The sequence below is a fragment of the Antedon bifida genome, chromosome 9, assembly GCF_963402885.1.
Source record: "Antedon bifida chromosome 9, ecAntBifi1.1, whole genome shotgun sequence".
NCBI classification, from domain to species: Eukaryota; Metazoa; Echinodermata; class Crinoidea; order Comatulida; family Antedonidae; genus Antedon; species Antedon bifida.
The window spans coordinates 17,544,170-17,562,468 of record NC_136234.1 but is presented as its reverse complement, the minus strand read 5'-3'; the positions used below and the strand labels follow the sequence as shown (position 1 = coordinate 17,562,468).

General features: G+C 30.0%; 1 protein-coding gene across 1 annotated transcript in view; it reads left to right on the top strand.

Annotated features, from left to right (window-relative positions):
• Positions 1–8,883: 8,883 nt before the first annotated feature.
• Positions 8,884–18,299, top strand: part of LOC144852847 (prospero homeobox protein 1-like) — a 39,174-nt gene continuing 29,758 nt past the window's right edge. Inside the window, exons 1-2 of the mRNA XM_078710867.1 lie at positions 8,884–9,410; positions 12,134–12,239. The gene's annotated coding sequence lies outside the window, so the exon portion shown is untranslated. The remainder of the gene's footprint in view (positions 9,411–12,133; positions 12,240–18,299) is intronic.

Below are 18,299 nucleotides of genomic sequence, written 5' to 3'. Positions count from 1 at the left end.
TACCCAGGGATACTGGGCCTACTGTACCAGGCGTAGATTAGTATGACCTGCCTAAATGAATGGCTATTTTATTTATTTTATATTTTTTAATATAAACTCATAATATATACTTTTTTTTATTAAATTATTTTATATTTTTATTCAATTTGTTATCTTGAACATTTTTTATTTTTTTTATTATTGTTGTTTCTTAAGCTCTGTCTACACTATAAAACTAGTTTGACAAAAAAATGTGATGTGCCCAAATATGGTAGTGATGTGCCCTAATATAGTAGTGATATGCTTAAATATGGTAGTGATATGACATCACCATGTCCATATATGGGCACATCACATTTTTTTGTCACATAAAGTTTGAGAGTGTAGACAGCTTTAGCTTTATATTTGTTATATTAGATTTATAATTTATAAATTAACATTGACACTACAAACTTCATTTTATCATGGAGACATATTCTCCATGATTTTGATAATTCATTAAAATATTTTTATATTGTTAATGTTATAATTACTACAATTCCTTATTGTTATACTGATTTTAAATTTATTTATTTGTTCTTTCTTTAAACTGAAATACACTTTCAATACAAATATTATGGAGTTCTGATTTTTGGTAGAGAATTCCATAGTTTTGTAAATCAGATATACAAACTGTTTTATGAAGGAGATACATATTTTCATGAAGACAATTTGATTTTATCATAGAGACATATTCTCTATGATATCAATAATTCATAAAAATGTTTTTGTATTGTTATAATTACTACAATTACTTATTGTTATACTGATTTTAAATCAGATATATTTAGCACAGCTGGCAATCACTAATATTTATAGCACTTAGCACTTGTATTCCTTGCATTAAGAGTGTCTGTTTTTAAGTTTTATATCTGCTTGTGGATTTCTGATCAATTAGTACAAAGTCTATGACCACAGAGTAGTCTACTTTTAAATTTTATACTTTATCAAAAAAGAGGATATTATTATTTAAAGGTAGTTTCCTACCTTGTTATTTTCTTTTGTTTTAACGATATTGAGTGACCTTGATTAATAATATGTTATATACTGTGTGATAATTAATTGTACTTATTTATACAATATATATATAAAGTTAAATTAAAGAGTCACTAACAAATCGAATTTGAACAATACCATAAAAGCCCAGTGGTCTAATGGTTAGGGCATCTGCATATCAAGCAGAAGGTTCCAGGTTCGAATCTCGATTGGGACAACTTTTTTCTCATTCTCACAGATTTCCTCATCTTATTGTTTAAAATTAATTAATTAAATCTCAGTATATATCACTGTGTGGTTTAGAATTTATTCTATGCATGTAATGTGTATAAAGTTAAATTAATTTATATAAGAAAACATTAGTTTTAAAATTGTAAACAGTATATAGTGTAAGTGTATACTAACAAAGTAAAACTATTATGAGAAAACATTATGGTATATATTAATAATGTAGTATATTAGATTACTGTATATACATCATAATTTATCATTAGTTATTTGGTTTTTTTTCTTAATTAATAGCTATAATTATATAAAGTTAATTTATATTAGAAAACATTAGGTTAAAAAGTTAAACTATTATGGAACATCATAATAATAATCATAATTTATCATATTACTGTAGCCTATGTTCTTTTGTATGATTATTATTAAATATTAAAGTATAAATTGCACATATTTTGTATTTTTCATTCATTTATGAACTTCTGCCAGTATTTCTTAAATAATTTATTTCTTAATTTAAATCCATTTTTATTTATTGTAATTTAATGAAAATACACTTTTACATTAATTCATAAAAAAACATACAAATACATTAATCAAACATCACAAATACAATTGGAATTATAAAAATTATAAAAAATAATTTGAATAGCACCTGCACCAAATCGTCTGAAAAAAGACTCAATCACCCTGCACACTATAATTTACACTATAAAACAACAATGTATAAAATAAAACAACAATGGATAATATCAAATTAAATGGATTAAATCATTAAACAAAATGTTTTTATTTCTTAATCCCATAACATCCGATTGTTTCTAACTTTGTACGTCTTGACCTGTTTTATTATTGTCTGTATTTTCATTCGGCAATCACTTTAACATGTGTAGATAATCAAAAACCAATTTGTTTAAGATCTCTTTATTAAAATGACAAGTGATACGATTACTTTAGTTGTTTTTAGTTAACTAGAAATAAAGTGAGCCCTCTATTGTTTGGACTTGAGATAGTTAATTGGTGTGTGCTTGTATAATCATGATATACAATGAACACAATAGATTTAAATAATATAATAAACATTTATATTTAATTATTAAAAAATAAATAAATTAGGTTTGTTTATTATTTACTTAATTTATTTATTAATTAATTAATTTCTGATTGAAGTATATCCGCCTCAAAATGCATACCGTGTACCTATGTATGTTTTAATTTTTAACTTTTTATTACTGTAGAGCAATTATATAAACACACATACATACAAAAAATTATAATATATTTTTTAAATGAAAACCAAATCTACTATTTTGATTATAGAATTATGCTTATTTTATTTGTATCTTTATTGAGATCCAACCACTGATACCCACAGCATTGTCATTTTGTCAGTGCTTATTTTATTTGTATCTTTATTGAGATCCAACCACTGATACCCACAGCATTGTCATTTTTCAGTGCTTATTTTATTTGTATCTTTATTGAGATCCAACCACTGATACCCACAGCATTGTCATTTTTCAGTGCTTATTTTATTTGTATCTTTATTGAGATCCAACCACTGATACCCACAGCATTGTCATTTTTCAGTGCTTATTTTATTTGTATCTTTATTGAGATCCAACCACTGATACCCACAGCATTGTCATTTTTTATTTCGGTAGTTTGCTTTTGATAAATAATAATCATAAACATTATTCTTATATTGAATACAATAAATTAAAAATATTTTTTATATAATTTCTCAGAACAGAAAATTATTGGTTATTACAACAAAAATCAGATAATATTCTTAAATTTTAATATTAATTACCAATTCATAAATCACAATTCTTTATAAATTATTAAATATTTGAACTATTGATATTTAAAGACAATATGTCACAAGACAAAAACTGGTTTATAATTCAATAAAGCTCCTATTCACCTAAGATTTGCTGGGAGACCTTCCATCTGTGGATACCATCTTCTGTGAATACTAATACCAATGTTGGCATTGTCTGAACAAATTTGTATTCATTTACGATCTATATAACTGCTTTATTTTATGCATAGATTCTTTTGTAATGTGCGTCATATTATTTCATTCGTTTTCTGTCTGTTACTGATTTTTTTTTTTATAAGCTATGTGAATTCCAAAACATGTAGTGTACTCTGTACAAGGACACTATTAATATTACTATAATACTAATTTTACTTCTAATATCAATCACAAATGATCTTTAATATCATAATTTAAATTTCATATTTAATTACTTTCACCTTGTGAGTAGGTAACTCGGAGAATAAATAGAAATTTACAAAACAAATCCTATTGAAATTTTATTATGATATCACTGGTTTTTATGTCAACTGCCATGATGCAAGAAATTATTGTCGGCGCCAAGTGAGTGGTTATTAAAATCATGAGTCTTGTGTGGATAACAACAAATTTGTCAAATAAAAAAGGGCAAAAATATAAAATGGTGATTGACTATTAAAGATGTATTGTCCCCCTGAAAAATTAATTCTTAAAAATGTTTTTGTTGAATATGCCATTTTAATGTCACCAAATAGTTATCCACTTTGACCAAAAATTGGATCGGAAAAAAAAGTATTTACCTAAAAAATGTAATTTAAAGCAAAAAATAGTCAAATTGGCTGCCAGCCAATGGGTTTTTTGTTGAATTTAACCATTTATTTTGTAATTTTATAAGTGAAAACATTAATTTTTTCCAGTTTTTTTTTCTACACAAATTTCTGTAGAAATTAAAGCTACAAAATAATCAATTCAAATTCTGATTTTATTAATCTTTATTTTTCATGTTTTTGGGGGACAATACATCTTTAAAACATTTGTAAGAATTGGTAGATTGTGTACTTACGTTTCTATTGTTATTATTATGATTTTTTATTTCATACCGCGAAATTGAATAAATTAAGTAAAATATAACTGAAGAAAGAGAAAGCCTGACAAAATCTAAATTAAAATGTTCAAAAAGTAATTAACAATTAAATGTTTTTAATGTAATGACCATCTTGAAATGCAGACAATGTAAAAAAAAGTGTTGGTCAGTAATTTCCACCTGTTATTCAAGGTCATTGACCCTGAATTTTGTCAAAGGTCATGTCCAGATACGTCTGGCTGATTTCTTTAGAAGGGACCGCTGCGTTTTTCTTTTAGTAGTAATCCATGTGAATGGGCTTTTAATCAATAGTGCTCCAATAGAGATCTGTCTACACTATCAAACTTTATGTGACAATGAAAATGTGATGTGACCATATATAGACACGATGATGTCATATCACTACCATATTTGGGCACATCACTACCATTTTTGGGCACATCACAAATTGGTTCAAAATATGTCAGTGCTGTCGACCCTACTTTTAAAAGGTTACAACCTTTTCGGGTTAGTGACACGTTCAATTGTGATCTTTAGAAGGACCACTGCTTGGCTTTTCCTTTAGTATTTCATAAAGATATTATTAGCAATATTATATAAAGTAAAAATTGCTTAAAAGCTACTTGAATACAATATTTACTGACTAAATTAAAGTTAGGTATAGTATCGCCACACTGAGCACAATCTGTCATGTTGGAAAATCTAGCAAATATAAGCATTGTGATAGCTTCTGCATTTACACCAAAGTAAACAAATTTACTTTTTTTTTCAGGTTTTTCAGAATGTGAAAATGTATTTTGCTATATAAGTGCATACAAAATAAGCTTTTCAGTTGTTTTTCAATTGTACGCCCATTTACCCCACACATCTTAAAGATATATTGTCCCCCTAAAAAAATATTTTTTTAAATATTTTTGTTGAATATGTTATTTTAATGTCACATAATAGTTATTCACTCTCACAAAAAATTGGGTCTGAAAAAAATTTATTTACCTGAGAAAAATGTAATTTAAAGCAAAAAATGGTCAAATTGTCTGGAAGACAATGAGTTTTTGGGTAATTTAACTGTTTATTTTGTCTTTTTATAGGTGAAATAATTTTTTTTCCCCGTTTTTTTTCTTATGGAAGTGAACAACTTCATTAAAACTGCAAAATGGCCTATTCAAAGTCCGATTTAAAAAATCTTTATTTTTCATGATTTTGGGGGACAATACATCTTTAAGTTATTTTTAGGAATTGTGCTCTGGATTAAGGTAATAATGAAGAGCTCTTTGGGCGAACCTTGTATAAAAATTATATAATTAAAGGGGAACAGAGAGTCTGTTTATTTTTCTCAAAACCACAGAAGGTCAAGGCTTCTATTCTGAATTGTGAATTCATATCAAAATTACAAATATTAATAACACACATCACAGACCTAGAATGCCTTCAGGAAATGGTTGGTTACACCGGAAGAGTATCCCCACACTATTTTAAGAATGAACTTATGCATAGGACCAGTGTCTACCTTGCACCAACAGCTTAACATCTCCTCGGAAGGTTATATAATTTGAGAACTTTTGGTCAAGGACGAAAAAAATAAAAAAATATGTCACTGTCTTTCTTACTGTTTTCTATACCCTTGATAATAACAGATAATTTTATTTGTTAACCTATTTCAAATTTGAACTTCCACAAATCGTTTATCTCTATATTTGTTTTCTGCTTTATCTTCTATCGATATCCTCACCTCTAGTCACCTATATGTACTCTGTCTACACTATCAAACTTTATGTGACAAAAAATGTTGTGCCCATATATGGACACGATGATGTCATATCACTACCATATTTTGGCATATCATTACCATATTTGGGCACATCACACTTTTTTTGTCAAACTAGTTTGATAGTGTGTACTTTGGCAGGATTTGAACCCAAGATCCTATTTTGAGTAAGCATCAATGTAACTACTCAACCACATTCCCACTACAACGTTGACACTCAAAAGATATGTAAAGTACTTTTTTAAAACTTATTTTTGTCTACAAATACACCACAACCCTTTAAAATGCATGCAAAATCATCTTATTTTATACTTCATTTGTTTTTCAAATTGTTCACATCAAATCATAAAAAAACATTAAGGAAACTGTTTTCAAAGTAGATCTCAAAGAAAGATGAAATTGGAAGACATATTATAAGATATATTTCTCATTCTTGCTTGTTTAAAAACAGCTTAAGCGTGTGAATTCGCAATTATATTTTATGTTCCCTATCCATCCAAAAATTACATATTTTAAATTGAGAAAGAATATAGAGAATGGTAAACAAAATTATGTTTATTAGTTGTTTAACAGTGCGATTCATCTTCATGTCTTCATATTTGATACAAGCCAACAATCCTGTTTTGGCCGGGAGATTCCTGTATTTTAGACTCATCTCCCATTCTTTATTTATGTGCTCTCGGTCTACAATATAATATAACAAAACAGCTCAAACTCAAGATTTAAGTAATTGTACGACCATCTGAGTTCATAATTTTTCACACTGCACTCTCGCCTCGTGGTCTCGATGATAAATAGAGGGCGGTGCCTCATGTCTGGAAGTGGCTGCTGCACCCCCTGTTTGGTTTGTATGTAAGTGACCTTTCAGAATACTATAGTTTCCATCCATTATGCCATATAATAATAATAATAGTTCATTCTTATATAGCGCATTATAAGCAAGCTCTCATATCACATAATATACTATACTGACGTTGTTCAAATGTATTTTTGACTTCTGTAACCTCCCACCCACATAAGATTAAAATATTCTATGAAACCAGAGAAACACATATATTTATGTTCATGTATACACTGTACTTTTGTGTATTTATTATTGTGGAAAATAAAGAATTGAATAAAAAAGAATTTTCAGATTTTTTTAGTTTGGTTTGGTCTTGAATAACATGTCTGGATGAGGCTTTTCATATTAAATACTTAAATAGCTATCATAATTTTGTTCTAAATATAAAATTATATTGTATACATATATTGTATGTAGTACCAAGTAAATTCTATGTTTTTATTTATTATTGTGGAAAATAAACAGAATTTGTCTATGAATATTTCTTCAAAATAATACTATACAAACACATTTTCATATTAATATTCTTAACTTTTAGACATAGTCGTATTTATGATCTTTGATTAGAAGCCTACCTGTATTCCGTAGTACCAGGTAAAGTCTACGTTCTTGAATAATTAATAGAATTGAGACTCAATATTCATCAATATTCTTAATATCCTATTAGATATTTAAACTACTATTATTGTTTTCTTATTCACAAGTACCAGCATATTCAGTATTTTCTACAATACCTTTTCAAACCATATTCCATCTTCAGTCAATGCAATTTGCTAACAAAGCAATGGCTCCAAACATTTAAATATTCTTAAAATAACAACGGACATCCTCCCTTGAATACACTTTCATTAAAATAAATAATATTTATTTAACATTTTTGGAGAATTAATAATTCATGAAATCGTTTTACATGAAGAGACATGATTAATGTAAAATATGTAAATCTGCATTAATGTTTAGAAACTTTTTTTGAAATGTAAATTTGACAATAAATGATTTTGTTTATGTTGCTAATTGCTTGAATACTATAAAATGTATATTCTGGGACAGCCTATTTTGAGGACGAGCCTTATACAGACACACCCTATTTTGAATACACCCCTATAAAGAGGAAACCCTGTTAAGAGACACTATTAAAATTCAAGAGGACATCCCTGGGTATAAGGTAAGACTGATTCTCTAGTGAAACAAATAAGGAGCAAAATGTTTTAACATTATGACGAAGACACCCCTATTAAAGGGACATTTTGTTGGTTCATGAAGGCATCCCGTTGATAAGGGTTCTTCCGTATTCACTATGACAGAAGATGAGTGTGTGTAAAGAAGATGTGATTTTCTTTCATAAATTTGCATAGCATGTCAGGTGAAAATTGTCTTTGTTAAAAACAAAACTTTTGTAGTACAATTATCTACAGTATTACTTTATTATTATGCTATAGAATATTAACTATTTAATATGTTTATTACCTACTGTATGGTCACATTAAATAAAGACAACAGACCATTTTGTTAAAATTATTTCCCCTGCATTATTCAGTGTAAAGAATTAAATGTCTGGCAGTAATTGAAATTAACAAATTTACTGAATTTATAGAATCATACATAAATACAGAACTTGGCAATAAAATGTAAAATGTTATTGGTATTAAGGCAGGCTAAGTTATATCTACCACATAATACTAATAGTGTCCTTAATAGATTGGATGATAAAATAGTGGTACAATTTTAATTGTTTAATGAATTTTGATATTCTGAATTGATATTATATTTCATACAACAATATCCAAAAAGCTTAATCAAAACACAAAATTTTATTTCTTGGAAAATGCGAACAGATTTAATCCATAGCAAAATAAAATCGTACTTCATTAATGCACTAATATAAAAAATATCTTTTTATGTTCCGAAAAATTTCATATTTTTGTTTATATCATTGCTAGCAAAGTTATCATATTTTATAGTTTATTTTACACTTGCCATTTGGGGTATTAAATATGATGACGATGTTTCGGATATGTTAACCTATCCGCTGGGAATACTTGCCGTATCAAACCGAGCTCTGTGACGAAAACAGTAACTTAGAGATGAAGTGGTAATATTACACACAGCCTCAGTTTTGAGATACTGTAAAAGCAATTTACACTCATTAACGCACATGTCTTCACCTTAGGGATCTGAATAAAACAAGACGAGTTAATGTAACACTATCAAGCTATATGTAAGTCTACTTAAGTGGGTTGAATCAATTACAGTCTTAAACGATTAGTAGGCTATCCAATTTTATATCAAAAAGCAGTACTCCAGTCTCGTGGAATAATTATGTAAAAAAACTTATTTTTGTGTTTATCCGAGTGTCATCTTCAGTGATGTTCGCACCTATATGAGGTCGTGCGTAACAAGAGTTATCTCAGTTGTTACGAAGGTTCCGTGCGAAAGACACGCTTGAGAGGAAAAGTTGCATAACGCTAGGGACTTGATATGAATCACGTATTATTATAATTCAAATATATTATTAGTCAAGTGTTGTCATTAACGTTATTGAGTGATCACTTTTGAACGATTTCACACATTCCTTGTGTTAGGAGTTGCGCTAACGGAAGTCTTCTTCAAGAATATTGTTTGTAGGTGAGATGCTCAGTTTTTCCAGTCTTCTTCTAAATACAGGGATACATTTTTGGTGAGTTTAAATTTTTATTTTTAGGTATGTCATTAAAACCTTCTACTGTTCTATTCTATAAATATTTATTTTTTCAATCTTTTTTTTAGTGTATACATTCTTCTATTTAGGTTTTCTAGATTACTATGAATTATTAACAAATGAATACCTTTTAAAAAATTATTTTACAGTACTTTATAATTATTTTCCACTAACAATTTGAAGAATTAAATACATTTAAAGTACTGTATTATTTTAAAGCCACAAAACAGTGTAAATTGTATTTAAATGAATGAATTTGTTTATTTTGTTTTTAATACTTTTAAAAAACCTATTCAATTCATATAATTTTTATTGAATTTATCAAAAATAATTTAATTTTGCTTTTTTGTCTTTAAATAACACCTTTTTTAATAGTATCATTTATTGTACAGGTATTATTTGGGTTTTCTTCAATAAGAATAATAATTCTTCTTGTATATTTTATATTTCAATACAGTACAATGCAATATTGTACTCTCTATTATTTTTTCCGAAATAAAAGATGAAATAAAATGAATGAAATACATACTTTAAATACATATACAGTTATTTAATATAATTTATATTATTACATTTATCAAATTGATAATTTTTAGTTAAACCTTTCAATTCTTTTTCTTTTCTTCTTTCTATTTATATTTTGTATTTGATGCATTTTTAGTTATAATTATTTATTTATTTTTTAGGATATCTTTCTTGTACTTTCTCTATTAGAAATTATGAGCTATTGACATATTAGAAAATATTAATTACACTTCATTACATTTCTTAATATTGTATACTGTACATTTTAACTTGAATTTTATGTCTTTAAAAAATTTTAATAGTAAATATACATACAAACAATTCTTATTTTAATACTAAAATATCTACATATAGAAATTAACATAATAATAATAATAATAATTTATTGGAAACTTCACTTTTACAACAGTGGCACACTTTGATGATAAAGATGCGTCCAAGTAATAACTTAAAATGTAACAAAATAAATGTTGTGTGAAATAAAGCATACAAGAATAAATAAAATAACATATTAAAATACCGATACAGTAACAAACATATTCAATCCATGTAATTTTTATTATCAAATTATAATTTGATTTGCTTTTTATTAAATATTGTATTAATTTGCTCAATATTGTTTTATTTCTATGCCACTTCACTTTGAATAGACATTGTCATTAGCTTGTGCATGATTGGTTTTCTAATTAAATAAGTAAATAAACGTATCATCCTATATGTATTATGTAAACACAATAAAGATGTCGGTATAGACGCAACTGTTCAGGTAGAATACATACGTAAAACAAACAATATCTGTTTTGATTCTAGCATGTATACTATATAATTAGAATAATTATTTTTATGACCAGAACATCTCTATACTGTTATTAATTTTACCCATATAATATATAATAATTTATTAGTAAATACACTTTTTTATCAGTGGCGCTTTTGAATGTGTGGCATTAAAAAAATACTTAACAATGCAAAATATCACTGGCTGGTTTGATAATTTGTAGTTAAACCTTTCAATTTTTGTATTTATATTTTGTATTTGATGCATTTTTAGTTATAATTTTTATGACCAGAACATCTCTACACTATTATTAATTTTAACAATATGTAATATATAATAATTTATTGGTAAATGCACTTTTTTAAGATTTGAATGTGCAGCCTTAAAAAAAACATACATAACAATGACAAATATGGTTTTAGTGTAATGTATAGTGTATCATTAGGTTGATAAGGTAAAATAATAATTATTGGCTTTCTTAAACCATTATATTTTATTTATACATCTTCCTTTAAAGGTATATTACCCCCCTGAAAAAATAATTATTAACAAAATTTCTGTTTCTGTTTCTGACCAAAACTTGGATTGGGAAAAAACTAATTTAGAGCAAAAAATAGTCAAATTGGCTGCTAGCCAATGGGTTTTTGGTTGAATTTAACCATTTATTTTGTCATTTTATAAGTGAAAACTTTTTTTTTTCTGTTTTTTTTCTACAGAATTAACTTTATTAAATCTACAAAATAACCTATTTAATTAATCTTCATTTTTCATGTTTTGGGGGACAATACATCTTTAATACTTTCTAACATACTGATTTATGGAATTGTATTACTTCTGTAATATCGGATACATTTAAAAAAAACATTCATTTATTTTTTATATTAAATAAAAATATTCTATATTAAAGCAGTCACTCCTTCATCTCTTTTATTGGATATAGTTTATTCAGAACCATATTTAGACAAGCTGTTTCTTAGCTTCCTTCTCAATATATTGATTACGCTGTGAAACAGTGGCATTCAAAAACAATATGGAATGCAAGTAGACGACGACTCCCAATAATGTATTAATTACATGTTTATGATAGTTTAAAGGCTTTGTTAATGAATACAACAGAGCAAAGACTACAGAGGCAATATTTGATGATACCAAGTCATCACCATATGGAAGGAAGAAAAGATCTCCTCAGATGGTCGTTCAATTATTTTAAGAACAATAATGGGAGGTCTATCTCTCTGAATCTCTAATTAGAAAAAAATAAACGTTTAGAGTCAATAAGAAACGATTGTATCGCCAAGATGTTACTCTGAAGTGATAACGAAAACATAGCCACACTTGTAACAGCTGGTGAATATGCAAATAACCAGACACAGTACAAATATTCTTATCTCGTTTATAGTCTTTGAAGAACCTATAGTTGTGACTTGCTGCTGTACTTTGGCGGGCACAAGAAGCTCACGGAAAACCTGTTGACGGGGAACAAAAGGGGACAGTCTTTGACACAGGTAAGGACCCATTGTTTGGTTAAGCGTCTTCACTGAGATTAAGTCTGAAGAGATTTAAACAGATTTTATATCCATTGTATGAAATGGACAATAGCAAGTTGTAAGCTCACCTTAAGAATAATGAATTGTATGTCATATTATAACAACCCTTGACTGTTGTTTTTTAAGTTTATATAATTTAAATTAGATATATACAGTAATTTAAAGGTTAAATGTAAAAAAGACTTATATTATTGCTCCATGGTATAATTTACTTCATTTCAGGATAAGTTATGAAATGTTCCTATGTGTACTATTTTTGTTTCTAGATAGATATTATTTCTAGATATAAAACTATAGAGTAACTACAAAACCAATTCAGCAGCACAAAATTATATTTTTATTTATGAAAAGAAATTGTATTCTTTGTTATTAGGAAAACAATAGTTTAAAGTTAAAATATTAAATTAAATATTTATTAATAGTAAAGTTAATATTATCCTACTACTCTTTGAATTAACATTTAATAAAAACATAATTAATTCCGGAATTTCATTAGTCTTAATTTCTTTTCTTTGGTTTATTGCATTTTGCCTTTAGTCAATAGATCAAAGGAACAATCTATAGACTTTAGTTGCAGATTTATTGCTCATGGGTTCAATATTTCTTGAAGTCATTGTGTCATTATTAATGCCCTAACGTACTAGACCTTTGATAAGATTAAAATCTTATTCGGTAAGATGTGTCCACAGGACTTTGGACTTGGTGTTAAGGTGTTGCACACATCACCACCCACATTCAAGTGGCTTAAAAAAATAACACTTATTTTTCTAAATTTAATTATACACTCGTTTATTAATGCTGGGTAATTTAGAGTGAGATATAAACGTAAGATAAAGGGTTAAAATGTACAGTTATTTAAAAATATTACAAAAATGTTTTAAAAATTACCAGTAAAAAGATGTTAAAAGTGGAATACAATAAAAAATAACACTTATTTTTCTAAATTTAATTATACACCTCATTAATTAATGCTCGGTAATTTAGAGTGAGATATAAACGTAGGATAAAGGATTAAAATGTACAGTTATTTAAAAATAGTGTTTAACATGTTTATAAAAATGTTTTAAAAAGTACCAGTAAAAAGATGTTAAAAGTGGAATACAATAAAAAAATAACACTTATTTTTCTAAATTTAATTATACATTCATTTATTAATGCTCGGTAATTTAGAGTGAGATATAAACGTAAGATAAAGGATTAAAATGTACAGTTATTTAAAAATATTGTTGAACATGTTTATAAAAATGTTTTAAAAAGTACCAGTAAACAGATGTTAAAAGTGGAATACAATAACAGAAATTTTTAAATAGAAATTGTACTTAAAGTCACTTTAAAATGAAAGTGCACAAACCCAAAAAAAAAAAAAATTATCCAACAGCTACCTTTACTAGGAAGTAATTGGAGTTTTAATAATAAGAATATATTCGGTTTCCAATTGTTATCTAAATATATATTTAGTAAAGGAAGTAATTGTGATATAATACCATATTCGATTGCCATAGCCTTGTATTTAAAGGTTTCACGATTCAACACCTTAACTTTTTAGTTTAAAGACTGCATTGCCAGTTGAAGAAATCATACACATTTTTTAATCTGAAAAAACGATTTCGTAGAAGCCCCTCTTTTGGGACATCCCTAAAACACTTTGTTGTGAAACAAGATGTAATGCCGCTTAATAAAGCTCTGTCTAAACTATCAAACTTTATGTGACATTTCTCTACTCAAAGGTTGTTTTGTTTATTCTTACATTACTAAGAATGAACATTTTATCCTGGATTATTATTGGAATTTCTGACTCTTTCCCAAGGTTAAAAATAGTAAAACAACAAAAACATTTCCACGATTAAAGGTTATATACTTTTCTAAATGTCATGATCATCATTAGTAGATAATTTTTACCTACTGTATATTTCACTGATAAAAATAAGATGATCAGGGCCGTAACCAGGTTTGACGGCGGGGTGGATCGTTAAGTCCTTTAGTGGAACCCAGGGGCGGATCCAGGATATTGAAATAGGGGTGGCGTAGCTTTGCGAGCGAAGCGAGCAAACATTGGCTGGGGGCCAGGGGGCCGCCAAGGGCCCCCGTTCGGGGTCCAGGGGCCGACGGCCCCTGAAAATTTTGGCGTTCTAGCGCATTGTAAGTCGTTTAAAACGATTTACAAACATCTCATGTCATTTACCAAACACTCTAAAGCTCGCAAATTACGACATGTGGAACATGCAGCTGATACTTACCTAGGGTACCAAATGCAAGCTAACAACTTGCCTGTACTTTACATCTAAATTTTTACAACGCGACGATGTTTTTCAGCTTTTATAAACTTGTCCTTACGGTGGCCCACAACTGTCACGCACACTATATAAATCATATTCACACAATTAAAAAAGGAATCACACAATAAAAGAAGAAATCACACAATTAAAGAAGGAATCGCATATAAACAAAAGAAAGCATGAAAATATAAAACGAAATGCACAAAAAAGAAGAAACGCGCAAGAGCAAGAGCTAAACACAATTAAAGTCCGCAACAAATTCGAAAGCTCCTCGCACAATTAAAGAAGTTCGCAACAAATTCGAAAGTACCTCGCGCAATTAAAGAAGTTCGCAACAAATTCGAAAGCTCCTCGCACAATTAAAGAAGTCCGCAACAAATTCGAAAGTACCTCGCACAATTAAAGTACAGTAGTCCGTATGGAACGCCATCGCTGCCTCCGGCAGCAAACTTTAATTCTATTCGGCTCTTTTACCATTACGTTTTTTTTTTGAGCATTTGGCGCATTTCTATTCGGCCCATTTACCATTACGTTCGGCTCTTTCAGCATTCGGCGCATTTCTATTTGGCCCATTTACCATTACGTTCGGCTCTTTCAGCATTCGGCTCTTTTTTATTCGGCCCATTTACCATTACGTTCGGCTCTTTTTGATTCGGCCCTTTTTTATTCGGCTCTTTCTGCATTACCGTTGGGCTCTTTTTAAATCGGCATTTTTTTATATGGCGCAATTAAAATCTAACCTTTGACATGGGGTCAAATGGAAGAAAATCAACGACTGGAAATGAGTCTATGAAAAGTTTACAAACATTTCATCATCATGGCGCCAACCATGAGTAGCCAACCGATTAAAGATGTGTTGAATAACCTAAAATTAATTCATCTTTTAACAAATTTTGAGAGAGAAAGGGTAAATTATTATTATTAAATGTTAGGCTGACACTAGGCTAGGCCTAGCTAGCCTAGGCCATAAATCAAACCTTTTCTCTCTCAAATAAGGTGGGACAATTGCAAGTTCTCTAACACATTAATCATGTCAATAAAATTATTAGTCATATTGAAATAGCCTTCAAATTCATTTAATTCAACCAACCAAACACTCTACATGCTGCATCTATATGTTTTGTAAACTTTTCATAGACTCATTTCCAGCCGTTGATTTTCTTCCATTTGACCCCATGTAAAAGGTTAGAATTTAATTGCGCCGTATAAAAAAGGGCCAAATCAAAAAAAGCCGAACGTAATGCAGAAAGAGCCGAATAAAAATGGGCCGAATTAAAAAGAGCCGAACGTAATGGTAAATGGGCCGAATAAAAAAGAGCCGAATGCTGAAAGAGCCGAACGTAATGGTAAATGGGCCAAATAGAAATGCGCCGAATGCTGAAAGAGCCGAACGTAATGGTAAATGGGCCGAATAGAAATGCGCCGAATGCTAAAAGAGCCGAACGTAATGGTAAAAGAGGCGAATAGAATTAAAGTTTGCTGCCGGAGGCAGCGATGGCGTTCCATACGGACTACTGTACTTTAATTGTGCGAGGTACTTTCGAATTTGTTGCGGACTTCTTTAATTGTGCGAGGTACTTTCGAATTTGTTGCGGACTTCTTTAATTGTGCTTAGCTCTTCTTTAATTGCGCGTTTCTTCTTTATTTGTGCATTTCGTTTTATATTTTCATGCTTTCCTTTGTTTATATGCGATTTCTTCTTTAATTGTGCGAGTTCTTCTTTAATTGTGTGATTCCTTCTTTAATTGTGTAATTCCTTCTTTAATTGTGTGATTCTGTGTTATAATGTGCGTGACAGTTGTGGGCCACCGTATGTCCTAGCCTAGGCCGGTATTATTTTCTTACACGCGCGCCGGGTCGATCGCGGTCACTACTTCTTCGCATGCAGCAGTAACATGACGTCACGTTAAAGCGGGTCGTCACAGAGTCTTGCTGAGAGTGTTTTCACCACGCAACACATGCGACGCAAGATTTATCGAAACTCCGAGCCATCTACTGACGGTCATGTTTTTGACAATTAAAATCACGGCATATTCAACGACCTGGTTTAAACGATCGTTTAAAAATTAGCGGTCCGGCTCGATTACATTATATTTAGTGATTTGAAAAAAACAAAACACCTCTTTTGTCATGATGTCATCGCGATGTGTTTATGAGAATCATCGACGGGAAAGCAAATAAAACAACAATGGTCATGAAATGCTGCAGCATTGTTAATATTTTAATAGTAATACGTTTTAATAAAATGTAGCCCTAACGGGATAATTTTCATTGGCACTATACAGTCCTAGCCTTTGTTTTTATTGTACTTAATAAATGGGCGCGTAGTATAGTAGCACTGACCATGTTATTGTTATCTATTTTTAATCTATTTTAAAATAACCGGTTAAATTGCGTTATGCAGCAGAAACAGACCCCATGTGGCTTCATCAACTCTATTGATCGTCTGAGGTACCGCTATTCTACAATACGGGAGTGACGATCACAAAGGATGCCGACCTGCTTAGTGGAACGCGACCAAGCTCACCACGTGGCTTTTATCAACTTGCTCCTTTTACACTTAACTGTGACGCTAGAGATTGATAGTACACAAAGGATGTCGACGTACATGCTTGGTGGAATGCGATCAAGCTGACGATGTGCTCCGACGTACTATTTTCAATATGAAAATGCGCAAACCATCGGTGATTGATGACCGTCGAAACGATACGTGTTTTTAAAATCTATTTAATTTTTAAAAAAAAAAAAATCGCAAATCGCAAATCGCATTTCCGGCTATTCTCTTTTGTTTATGAACTATAAGTTGGTGTAATTTCCAGCCCACAAATTTCAATTGCCGACCTTATATTGTCAGAGGACGGCATTCTCTTGCCGACCGAAATTAGGCTAGAGCCCTCCTCCTTTCAAGCCTCCTAGCAACAACATGGTACATTAGGGATCGTATCATTGAGACTTTAACAGGCATATTCACCATCATGTGGTGTTTAGGTAAAAAACCATGGAATTAAGATGATCTCTGAATTCACTCAACCGTTGCATCTTGCACTTGCGTGTGAGCTGCATGCTTTCTCTATCAAGCAGCTGGCTGGGCACGTCACACGCACGCGGAGACCTGTGTAGGGGAATACCCTGTTATGTCAAGCAAACAACTCTGTGTACAGCTCGCTAGCTCCAGAACCACGATGTTCAGCAGTTATCAAATAGAACTTATCTTGTAAATTTTAGTGTTAGGTTTTTATATTTTAGTTAAAATATATATATATATATATTAATTAAATTTATTAAGGCTTGACTAGGCCTGTAGTGAACAATCGTCGTGTTGTGTTAGTATGCCCAGCAAAAAAAAAGTGGGAGGCCAAGCGGAACTCGCTGTTCAGCGGGGGGGATCGTACGATCCCCCCGATCCCCCCCTGGTTACGGGCCTGGATGATGTCTCTCAATCATAATAGGGCCATATACATAGGGCCATATATATAGGTACAGTGTGGATATACACAGAGTAATTTTGATAGGGCGGGGAAGTTGGTCAATATATTACATCCAGTCAAAAGCCTATTTTAAAAACTTTTACCCAGCCTAATTTTTGTGTTTACCATAAGGAATTTGGTGGTTTGTGGGGAAGGGGAATGGTTGAGGTGCGAGGAGATGATCATATTGGAGCATGGGATTACACTCGATCGTATACAGTATAATATGAGAGTCCTACTCCTAGATAGTATATTATGCTGAATATTCATGGGAC